The 12229-nt window shown below is 45.7% G+C and overlaps 1 protein-coding gene across 1 annotated transcript in view; it reads right to left on the bottom strand.

Moving 5' to 3' along the window:
• The window catches only part of LOC308597619 (beta-1,3-galactosyltransferase 5-like), an 81504-nt gene that overhangs the window by 53836 nt on the left and 15439 nt on the right, over nt 1-12229 (bottom strand). The gene's annotated exons all lie outside the window — the stretch shown is intronic.

Below are 12229 nucleotides of genomic sequence, written 5' to 3' on the forward strand. Positions count from 1 at the left end.
GGACGCTGGGGCTGCCGCGCTCCAGCAACAGCAGCAGCAGCAGCCATGACGTCAAGCGCAGCTGCCGCCCGGAGCCTCCGCGCGTCCCCCATTGGCCCAGCGCACGAGGCTGCCTGGGGAGGCCACGGCCCATTGGCCGGCCGAGCTGCCCGTCACTCGCCGCTCTGCAGCGCCGGCCGCCTCCGGACCAGAGACCGGCCAGATGCTGGAAGAGGAGGAGGAGGAGGAGGAGGAGGGCGCCTGGCAGAGCTGCCCGGCTGGGGGAAGTTGGGGGGGGGCGTTCCGGGTGCCTTCGTAGTCCAAGGGAGAGACTCTGAGAGGGCTCTGGGGGTGAGCCGCCAAGCCCTCCTTCCCCCTGCCCCAGAGACAGGGTCTGCTGGGCCCACCGGGAAGTCTGGGCTTCCCCACCATCTTCCAGCTCCACAGAAGGAGCAGGAGGGCATTCCCTCCCTTGACCGGGTCGCTACCCCAAAGCCAGAGTGTCCTGCCCAAGCAGAGGAGGAACGTTGAAGAAGGGGGGGATGGGTTGGTCCGGCCCCCGCAAAACAACTTGACTGATTCCTCCCCGTCCCCCACGCGAGACAACTGCAGGGGAAGATGTGGAGCTTGACGCACAGACACCCCCTCCACGCACGTCAATTCCACGCTTTCGCTTCCCTGCTTCCAGCTCAGCATGAGGCGCCTGAATTCCCAGACTCGCGGGGATGACTTAAGCAGCTGCACAGCCCCGTCTGGGTGTGACCCCCCCCCCTAGGGAGCATTGCCTCACTTGGCCGGCTGAGACACCGGCAGCTGCAGAGACCTGGCAGGGAGGAGCGGAGTCCCGAGTCAGCCCAGTCCTTGTGGCAGAGAGGCAGAGGCAGGGCTGGGGTCGAGCGCGCGACCGGCCACGGCAGGCGCGCGGAGTTCCTCCCTGCATGGTTTCTTCCTGCGCGCCCCCTCCACGCTCCCGAAAGAAACAGGCACGCGAACAAAAGTAACTTGTGAAGTATCCTTTGGCCGGGGTACCATCCTGCTCAAGTAGCCGAAAAGGGTCTTCTTGAAGGTCTCCTGCTGAGCTGTGACAGTCGCTGTGTTTGGAAGGAAAGCCTGCAGGATCCACAGCCCATCTAGCCCAGCCTCCTGTTCTCCCCTTGACCAGCCAGATGCCTGCGGGATCCAGAAGCAGGATCCGAGCCCAAGGGCCCTCGGCCCTCCTCTGGCATTGCTGTCTCCAACTTCTGAGGCAGAGCAGAGCCCTTGTGGGAACAGTCCTCTTCTCCATGAATTTATCTAATCCTCTTTGAAAGCTGTTCAGGTTGTTGGCTAGCATTGCTTTCTGTGGGAGGGAGTTCCACGTTTAACTATGTGCTGCATGGAAAAGTACTTTCTTTTACAGTGGTACCTCGGGTTAAGAACTTAATTCGTTCCGGAGGTCTGTTCTTAACCTGAAACTGTTCTTAACCTGAAGACCACTTTAGCTAATGGGGCCTCCTGCTGCTGCCGCGCCGCCGGAGCACGATTTCTGTTCTCATCCTGAAGCAAAGTTCTTAACCCGAGGTAATATTTCTGGGTTAGCGGAGTCTGTAACCTGAAGCGTATGTAACCTGAAGTACCACTGTATTTCTCCTGAATCTTCATAAAATATTTATTAAGGTTTTTTTAAAATAATACAGTAAAAATAAAAAAGAAAAATACAAAATAAAAACAGTTTTAAAAAAACACACATATTTTCTATTACTTATTTTCCTTTAACTTATTTCCTGGGCCTCCTCATACTTCCCTTTTTTGTATTCCACTTCAAATTATTGGTTCAGCAAATCCTTACCATTAAATTTTAACCCATTTATAATCCTTTTTTCATATTCTCTTAAAGCATTACAGCTGGAAACCCCTTAATTACTATCCAACATCATTTTATCCTTCATTAATTTTACAATATTTCTGTAGATAGTCTTTAAATTTCTTCCAATCTTCTTCCACCGACTCTTCTCCCTGGTCTCGGATTCTCCTGAATCTTCCAACATTGAGCCGCATTGAGCTCTAGTGTTATGAAAGAGGAAGAAACATTTTTCTCTATCCATTTTTTGCCATAGAGTTGGAAGGGACCCCCGGGACCACCTAGTCTACCCCCCCTGCAGTGCAGGAATCTCAACTCAAGCATCCCTGACAGGTGTCCATCCAGCCTCTGCTTAAAAACCACCAATGAAAGAGCGTCCACAACCTCTTAAGTTGTCCTCCCAGTTTGGTGTCATCTGTAAATTGGATGAGCATCCCCTCAATTCCTTCATCCAAGTTCTTTATAAAGACGTTGAACAGCAACAGGCCCGGGACACAACCCTGCGACACCCCCCCCCTTGTCACTTTCCCCCAGGGTGATGAGGAACCATTAATGAGCCCTTTGGTTTCAGTCAGTCAACCAGCCACAAATCCACCTAACAGTTCGTTCAACCCACATTTTACTGGCTTCTCTGCAAGAATATCATGGGGAACTTTGTCAAAAGCCTAAGATACACTACATGCACAGCATTCCCCTGATCCACCAAACTCGTGGATCAAAAGAATAGATTCTTTTGACATGACTTGTTTTTGAGAAACCATCCTTCTCTAAGTGCCCCCAGGCTGACTGTTGAATGATCTGTTCTAGGATATTTCTATTGGATGGATTTTATAGACAATAAAGGATATATTTTACAATTTATCCTCCATATTATTCACGTTTGTGAGCAGAAAGTTTAAAGTAATCAGTTTTGCATTTAGAAGTCATACACTTAGTTAGCAGAGTTTAAAACACCATCCCTTGCAGCATTAAAGTGGAATATTTGGGACTAGGCTGTGTGACCTTATTTTTATTTATTCAGGCTGTGGCAACAGACTTTATTTTTCCATGTTCCTTCTTAATAAAAAGAAGTACACAACAGACAGTAAATTAAGCATTAAAATAGTATTTATTCGCATAAAGTATTGCACTCAGTTCCAGCAGTCAGTAACAGAAGCAAGGCAGGCACATTCTACTTATAGATTACAAAATACATAGTTTAGTTCAAGAATGGAGTCTCTTCTGAAAATTTTTTATTGGTTTTACAAAATTTTTTAAAACAATACAAACATATAAAAAGACATACAAACATGTATAGTTTCGTACCCTTTTTTTTTTTCATAAACCTTGTTTCTTGGACTCCCCCATACCTCCCCTTTCTGTATCCCAATGTCCAAAGTTTTTCAGCAACTTCTAAATAGTTCTGTCAAGCCTCTGTCCTCTTAATCTTTCCTTCATTCTAATCTTATATCGCTGTAACCCTTTCTTTCTCAAAACCTCGACATTCTAACATTCATACAGTTTATAGTAGTCCTTAAGGTAAATTTTAAACTTCTTCCATTCTTCTTCCGCCGTCTCCTTCCCCTGATCGCGGATTCTGCCAGTCATCTCAGCCAATGTCATGTAGTCCATCACTTTCATCTGCCATTCTTCCAGGGTGGGTAGATCTTGTGTCTTCCAATACTTTGCGATGAGTATTCTTGCTGCTGTCGTGGCGTACATAAAGAAAATTCTGTCTTTCTTTGACACCAATTGGCCGACTATGCCCAAGAGAAAGGCCTCTGGTTTCTTAGGAAAAGTACATTTAAGTACCTTTTTCATTTCATTATATATCATTTCCCAGAAAGCCTTAATCTTCGGGCATGTCCACCAAAGGTGATAGAAAGTACCTTCAGTTTCTTTACACTTCCAACACTTATTGTCAGGCAAATGGTAAATTTTTGCTAGCTTGACTGGGGTCATGTACCACCTGTAGATCATTTTCATAATGTTTTCCTTTAAGGCATTACATGCCGTGAATTTTATACCGGTGTTCCACAACCATTCCCAGTCAGCAAACATAATGTTATGACCAATGTCCTGTGCCCACTTAATCATAGCTGATTTAACTGTTTCATCTTGTGTATTCCATTTCAGCAGCAAATTATACAAGAATGGAGTCTCTTCTGGAGCCAAGACCAGACAGACATCCATCTGTCTCAGAAGTATTTTGGCAAAGGGAATGAGTTGCGAGGCAGGAGAAAGTAGAAAGGATTACACCCTCCCCCTCCCATCTGCCATAAAACCCAAGGGAAGGGGAGTCACACAGTGCCTACTCTAGCAATCATGAATTCTGTGAGTCTTAACTCCTTCATAGCCTTATTTAGAAAACATGCATTTGTTATTCTGACCGCAAATTCCCACTCTTTCCTGACATCAACATCAAGCTGACCAGTCTGTAGTTACCTGGGTCTTCTCTCTTCCCCTTTTTTGAAGATGGGGACAACATTTGCCCAGCTCCAGTCTGCAGAGACATCACCTCTTCTCCAAGAATTCTCAGATTATAGACAGAGGCTTGATGCTGTGAATAATTTTATAAACTCCTGTCATATCACCCCTGTCACTCACCTTTTATCTAAACTAAAAAGTCCCAAATGCTTCAACCTTTCTCCAGAGGGGAGTCTCGCCATCCTTTAGAATATTTCGGTTGCCCTTCTCTGAACCCTCTCCAACTCTACAACATCCTTTTTGAGTTGAGGCAACCAGAACTGTACACAGTACTGCAAACGCGGCTGCACTATAAATTTGTATAATGGCATTATGATATTGGTTGCTTTATTTTCAGTTCCTTCCCTAATACTCCCTCGCATGGAATTTGCCTTTTTCATGGCTAATGCACGCTGGACCGACATCTTCATCAACTCTACTAGGATGCCAAGGTCTTCCTCCTGGTCCATCACTTGCAGTTCAGAGCCCAGGAGGGTGGACATGAAATTAAGGTTTTCTCTCCAGCATGCATCGCTATGTAATATGTAGCATGCATACTACAGTGGTACCTTGGTTCTCAAACTTAATCCATTCCAGGAGTCTGTTTGACTTCTGAAACCATTCAAAAACCAAGGCACAGCTTCGGATTGGCTGTAGGAGCTTCCTGCACTCAAGGAGAAGCCACGTCGGACGTTCAACTTCCAAAAAACGTTCGCAAACCGGAACATTTACCTCCGGGTTTGTGGTGTTCGGGAGCCGATTTGTTCGGCAACTAAGCTGTTCAGGAACCAAGGTTTGACTGTACATAGAACTGCATTTGCCCTTTCCCATTCACTCAGTTTGCAGAGGTCCCTTTGGAGCTCTTTGCAACCTCTTTTTGTTTGAGGAACCCTGAAGAATCCCGTGTCATCAGCATATGCAGTTTGAGCCTGAGAGTAACCACTCCTGGTGCTGCGGACGCTGGGCTGGCATGCAGGATGGTGCCTGCATCTTCAGAGCAAGAAGACGCATGGGGGGGGGCTGGGACTTGGGCATGACGGACCCACTCTAGGCTGGCGGGGGGGGGTGGAGGGCTTGGAGCAGGTCCTGCCAATCTGGCCCTGGCATCTCCAGCCCCCAGAGGAACTGTAACGTGATGCAATCTAAACCACGGAGAAGAACGCTGCAGGCCCCTCACCTTACAAGGATGGATGGCTGCCAGTCCCATCATTCATCAGAGCACCCAGGGGGCATTTTTGCATTGCCCTGTTTTTAATTTTGCTTTGATCCTGCAACTCCAGGGCCCTCTGCACTGCCAAAGCCTTGCTAAAAGTAAAGATGGATTTATGGTACAGTCAAATCTGGTCCATAGCTGAAAGATGAACTCAAAAACTAAGCTGCACTAGAGGGAGAACAAGGAATATTCACTTCCGACTATTTGGCAAACATTTATTCTATATACAAATGATGATGACAATGTTCAAAAGAGCCCTGTGAAAAGATGACTATGTGGCATTCTCTGTGACATTTCAGCTTTAAGTGAGAATGGCACAAGACCCTGAGGACAGTAGCCTGATGTTTATTGATGAAACAAATCTTTTTAAAAAGGTTACTTCCCTGCAACACCAATACTACTACTACTACTACTACTCATGGAACTTTGGAGTGTCAGGCATAGCCCTATTGGCTTTAGCCCAAACGTAGCAGAGTTTTCCTGCACAGCGAGGAAGCTCGTTGCAGCGGTAATGACTAGTCAGCTAGACTCAGAATAACTATTTACAGGATTTATTAAAAGGAAAAATAAAACCAGCAGAGTTTCTGCATACAAATAAAGCAAAATAAATCCTATCTTTCTTTCTCTTTCTCTCTCTCTCATAACCATACACAGCACTTCTAACTCCTAACAACACCTCACACCAAACTGTGCTAGCAATCCCTAGATAACAGAGTTGAGTGCTGCTTGTTAACCAATCAGAGTAGTTTCTAGGTCAAGCAGACCTGGGCTTTCTGCCAAGAGTAAATTGACACCAGCTTGAGTTAATTGGTGAAGCTAGAATCTGCAAGTTTCCCACGAGAACCAATTAACAGAAACTGAACACCCCCTCACAGATTCTGCTGAACAATTAACTCCAAATACACCTATGTAGGAGATTATTTTTCCAGCAAACCTAAACCCTTGCACATACGCTTGTTCTTTATCTTTGCCAATGGTTTAGTTAACACATCTGCTACATTTTCTTCACTTGACACATAAGTACAGGTGATTACATTGTCTTGTACACAGCAACGTACATTTTGGTATTTTACAGAGATATGTTTGGAACGCGATTTGAAACCCTCTGTTTTACTTAATGTTATACAAGCTTGATTATCAATGTAAACTTGTACCGGTTCTCCACAATTTACATTTAAATCTGCCATCAAATGCTTGAAATAAATCACCTCGTTGCACAATTCACTCAATGCGGCATACTCTGATTCCGTTGATGACACACTTACAACGTCTTGCTTGCGTGACCGCCAGCTGATTAAAGCTTCACCGACCATTATGACTAGTCCTGTGACAGATTTTCTATCCGGCAAATTTCCCCAGTCACTATCACAGTAGCAACTCAACATTTCATCCTCTGAAGAATTTAATTGTAACATATAGCCAATTGTCTGTTTGAGATACCTCAGAACTTGTTTTACCCCTTTCCAGGCATTTAGTGTGGGTTTTGAGACCAATCTACTTAATATGCCTACTGCATAGCTAATATCAGGTCTGGACCACTGTGCTATATACAATAAACTTCCAATTACAGAGTGATATACATCAGGGTGTTCAAATTCAGGACTCTCATCTGTATGAAGTGTTTTTATGAAACCTGGATCCATAGGCACCGCTGCCCCTTTGCAATCCTGCATCCTGTATGTAGTCAGTAGTTGTTTAACTTTGTTCTGGTGACTAATTAGGCAGCTGCCATCTTGGGCCCAGCACACTTCCAACCCTAGATATGTCCTAACCGGGCCTAAGTCTTTTGTACACCCACCTGCAGCCTACAATCTTTGCCCCCTCAGGCGCTGCCACTGGTGTAAAGACCTTGTGCTCATTCAGAGAGGACATCTCTTCCTCCATTGCCTGTTTCCAGAGCTCTGCCTCCTCTTTTGGTAACTTTAACACCTCCTGAAAACTCTTGGGTTCTGCACTTACACTAAACACATTTGCAGTATCAGGAGAAAAACGCACCGGAGGCACTCCTTTGTTTTGTCTTTTAGATCTTCTGGGAGAAAATTTTTCTTCTGACCCACTTTCCTCCTCAGAACTACGACCTCTCTTTTGTTGCTTAGCCACTGGTCTCTGGCTAACTTCACTTTCCTGAGAGCTCTTATCTGAACTTTCCTCCCCCTCAGACTCTGACTCCCTGTGTCTACCTTCAGAGTCATGAAGCTCCTGGGAAGGTTCAAACCAAACCTCAGTATTGGCATGTAGTCTCTCCCAGCCACTATGTTCACAAAAACTGGCATTCCTGGAGATCACAATGCCATTTGTCCCTTCAGCAAAACGGAAACCTTTTCCCAGCTCCTGGTAACCCACAAACACTAACTGTTTGGTCTTAGGATCTCCCTTCTTTCTCATTTGTTTTGGAATTAATACCCAGGCTTTTGATCCAAACACATGCAAATGGTCAATTTTGGGTTTTTTCTGAAACAATTTAAAGTACGGGGTTGTACCTATTGTTTGATGAAAGAGCCTATTTTGGAGATAACACGCGGTGAGCATGCTCTCCCCCCAATAAGACATGGGTAAATCAGCATCATCAAGCATGGCAAACATCATATCTTGTAAAGATCTGTTTTTTCGCTCTGCAACGCCATTCTCCTCTGGGGAAAAAACGTTCGTTTTTCTATGCCCAATGCCACGCTTTTGTAACCAATCTCTAAAGGCATTTGACATAAATTCGCCACCTCTGTCCGTCTGAATCCTTCTGAGTTTAATGGACAGAAATCTTTCCACAGATGCCACCCAGCCTTTAAACTTAGTGAACACGTCACCCTTATTTTTCATGGGAAAAACCCAAGAGTAACGCGTGGCGTCATCCACAATTGTTAGTGAAAAGCACGCTCCACCCCTGCTTACAGGAAATGGACCAATTACGTCCATGTGAACCAGCTGTAGCGGTGACTCACTAACTCTGTCACTTCTGGGGTAAGAGACTCTGTGGGTTTTAACCTTTTTACAAACATTACAATCAAGGTACTTGTTACAACTCTTTAAATTACCCCCATCAGCCAATTCAGACATTTTTAGTACACTTTTCCAGCAAGCATGCCCCATTTTCCTATGCAATAAGTGCACACAGTTGTCATGTATAGCTTTGTTATTCACTGCAGGCTGAGATTTACTGACTACTGCTGCAACTTGAGATCCTGCTTTAAGCCAAAACAAGCCTCCCTCTGACTTAGCAGTGCCTAAAATCTCACCAGCCTTCTTAATAATGCAACTGTCTCCTTCAAAATACACTTTAAACCCAGCTTTTAGCAAACAATCTACAGACATCAGATTGCTCCTTAATGACGGCACACAAAGTACATTTTGCAGGCATTCACGAAGACAAGGAACAAAAACTGCACCCCCCGAAATCACTTCGGAAGTACTTCCGTCTGCTAGAGCCACCTGGCTGCGCTGTGCTGAGTTCTTGGAAACAAACAAGTCATCTGAGTTCACGATGTGGCGAGACGCTCCCGAATCGACCACCCAGACCGCTTGTTTCTCATCAGCAATCTTGACCTCGCCGGTCACCAGCTGAGCCGACTGTTTTCGTTTGAAGAATTTCTTTTTACGCTGCTGCTGCTGCTGATCTCGTCTCTGCTCCTGCACCGGCAACTGAGACTTGACCAACTCCGGACATTGTCGTTTTAGATGCGCTGAAGACCCACATCGGAAACAACGCCTAACAGCAAACGCTGACTCCTCACCGGTACGCTGCTTTTGCTTCACCTCTGGCACGGCATGAGAACTCCTTCCAAACCGCCCGCCAGTAGAAGCCTCTGCAGCCAACGACCTTTCTTGCCTCTTCTGCCATTCTTCAATCAAACGCCCAGTAACGTAACTGACTGATAAATCACGCTCCTGTATGCCTTCTAGAGACAAAACTAAATTATCCCAGCTTTCCGGGAGAGAACTCAAAATAATAGCCACCTTCTCCTGCTGGTCTAATGCACAGTCTCTTTCCTGTAGCGCAGAAAACTTTAACTGTAAACTGTGTAGGTGTTCTTGCATTGTAACCCCAGGCTGTAACATTGCCTTGTACAATGCCTTGCGAATGAACAGCTTGGAAACCGCTGTCTCACGCACATGGAGTTCTTTAAGTGCTTGCCACACACCTCTAGCTGTCTTGATTCCCCTCACATACGGCAACTGGGAATCTTCCAGCCCCAAGACAATTGTGGCCCTTGCTCTTTGGTCTTTATCGAGGTCTTCATCATCAGGCTTCGTAGGAAACTTACTCACCACCTGCCAGAGACGATCCCTCTGCAGCACTGCCTGCATGCGTTCCGACCACAGCAAGTAATTGGAGTCATTCAGACGCTCAAAAGCCATCTGAACTGGTTGTGAGGCCATCTTGAGAGCGATGTCCCTGGAACCCGGAACCAGCTACTCACGACCACCGAGAGAGAAAACAGGAACCACAGCACCCAGCACTCACACGCTGCAGCTGTTGTCCTTGCGTCCGCTGCGTCACCAGCTCACCACGGTCAGGAACCAGCCAGAGAACAACAACTTCTGGAACTACTGGAACCAACGCCGTTGATGCTGACACCACCGCAACTCAGGCTGGCAGCACAATGCCCATAACCTCATGGAACTTTGAAGTGTCAGGCGTAGCCCTATTGGCTTTAGCCCAAACGTAGCAGAGTTTTCCTGCACAGCGAGGAAGCTAGTTGTGGCGGTAATGACTAGTCAGCTAGACTCAGAATAACTATTTACAGGATTTATTAAAAGGAAAAATAAAACCAGCAGAGTTTCTGCATACAAATAAAAGCAAAATAAACCCTCTCTTTCTCTCTCTCTCTCATAACCATACACAGCACTTCTAACTCCTAACACACCTCACACCAAACTGAGCTAACAATCCCTTGATAACAGAGTTGAGTGCTGCTCGTTAACCAATCAGAGTGAGTAGTTTCTAGGTCAAGCAGACCTGGGCTTTCTGCCAAGAGTAAATTGACACCAGCTTGAGTTAATTGGTGAAGCTAGAATCTGCAAGTTTCCCACGAGAACCAATTAACAGAAACTGAACATGTCAAGCCTCTGCTTAAAGACCTCCAAAGGAGGAGACTCCACCACACTCCTTGGCAGCAAATTCCACTGTCGAACAGCTCTTACTGTCAGGAAGTTCTTCCTAATGTTTAGGAGGAATCTTCTTTCTTGTAGTTTGGATCCATTGCTCCGTGTCCACTTCTCTGGAGCAGCAGAAAACAACCTTTCTCCCTCCTCTATGTGACATCCTTTTATATATTGGAACATGGCTATCATATCACCCCTTAACCTCCTCTTCTCCAGGCTAAACATGCCCAGCTCCCTTAGCCGTTCCTCAGAAGGCATCGTTTCCAGGCCTTTGACCATTTTGGTTGCCCTCCTCTGGACACGTTCCAGTTTGTCAGTGTCCTTCTTGAACTGTGGTGCCCAGAACTGGACACAGTACTCCAGGTGAGGCCTGACCAGAGCAGAATACAGTGGCACTATTACTTCCCTTGATCTAGATGCTATACTCCTATTGATGCAGCCCAGAATTGCATTGGCTTTTTTAGCTGCCGCGTCACACTGTTGGCTCATGTCAAGTTTGTGGTCAACCAAGACTCCTAGATCCTTTTCACATGTACTGCTCTCAAGCCAGGTGTCCCCCATCTTGTATTTGTGCCTCTCATTTTTTTTGCCCAAGTGCAATACTTTACATTTCTCCCTGTTAAAATTCATCTTGTTTGTTTTGGCCCAGTTCTCTAATCTGTCAAGGTCGTTTTGAAGTGTGATCCTGTCCTCTGGGGTGTTAGCCACCCCTCCCAGTTTGGTGTCATCTGCAAATTTGATCAGGATGCCCTTGAGTCCATCATCCAAGTCGTTGATAAAGATGTTGAATAAGACCGGGCCCAAGACAGAACCCTGTGGCACCCCACTAGTCACTCTTCTCCAGGATGAAGAGGAACCATTGATGAGCACCCTTTGGGTTCGGTCAGTCAGCCAGTTACAAATCCACTGAGTGGTAGCATAGTCAAGACCGCATTTTACCAGCTTCTTTACAAGAATATCATGGGGCACTTTGTCAAATGCCTTGCTGAAATCAAGGTAGGCTACATCCACTGCGTTCCCTTCATCTACCAGTCTTGTAATTCTGTCAAAAAACGAGATCAGGTTAGTCTGACATGACTTATTTTTCAGAAATCCATGCTGACTATTGGTGATCACAGCATTCCTTTCTAGGTGCTCACAGACTGTTTGCTTAATGATCTGCTCCAGAATCTTCCCTGCTATTGATGTCAGACTGACTGGGCGGTAATTATTTGGGTCCTCTCTTTTCCCCTTTTTGAAAATGTTCTAATATTCCTGGTAAGGGCCCTTTGAATCCCTCCTAAAAGAACAAAGACACCACAGTCTTATTCATAAGTAACAAAAACTAGTTTTACTTGCCATCAGGCAGAGCAGAGTGTGATCCCTGAAGGCAGGCTTAAGGCTTAAAGTTACAAACAGGTTTACATCCATGTGCTTACCAGGAAAATACTCTTCAGCTTACAATCTCAATCCTTTGCAATCCTTCAAAAATACTCAAAAATACGCTACGTTGGGGCCCATAACCCTTTGTGGGAATGTTGAGGGTGGCAGGAGAGGATATATTGATATATACTGATATCTTTCCTAACTTGCGCTAGCAAGTTTCTTCACGCAGCAGAGTGTGTTTCTTTCCCTTCTCTGACTGCAGGCCTTCCTGGGCAGACACAGAGTCATCT

The sequence above is a fragment of the Podarcis bocagei genome (genome assembly GCF_964188305.1).
Source record: "Podarcis bocagei genome assembly, chromosome: 11".
NCBI classification, from domain to species: domain Eukaryota; kingdom Metazoa; phylum Chordata; class Lepidosauria; order Squamata; family Lacertidae; genus Podarcis; species Podarcis bocagei.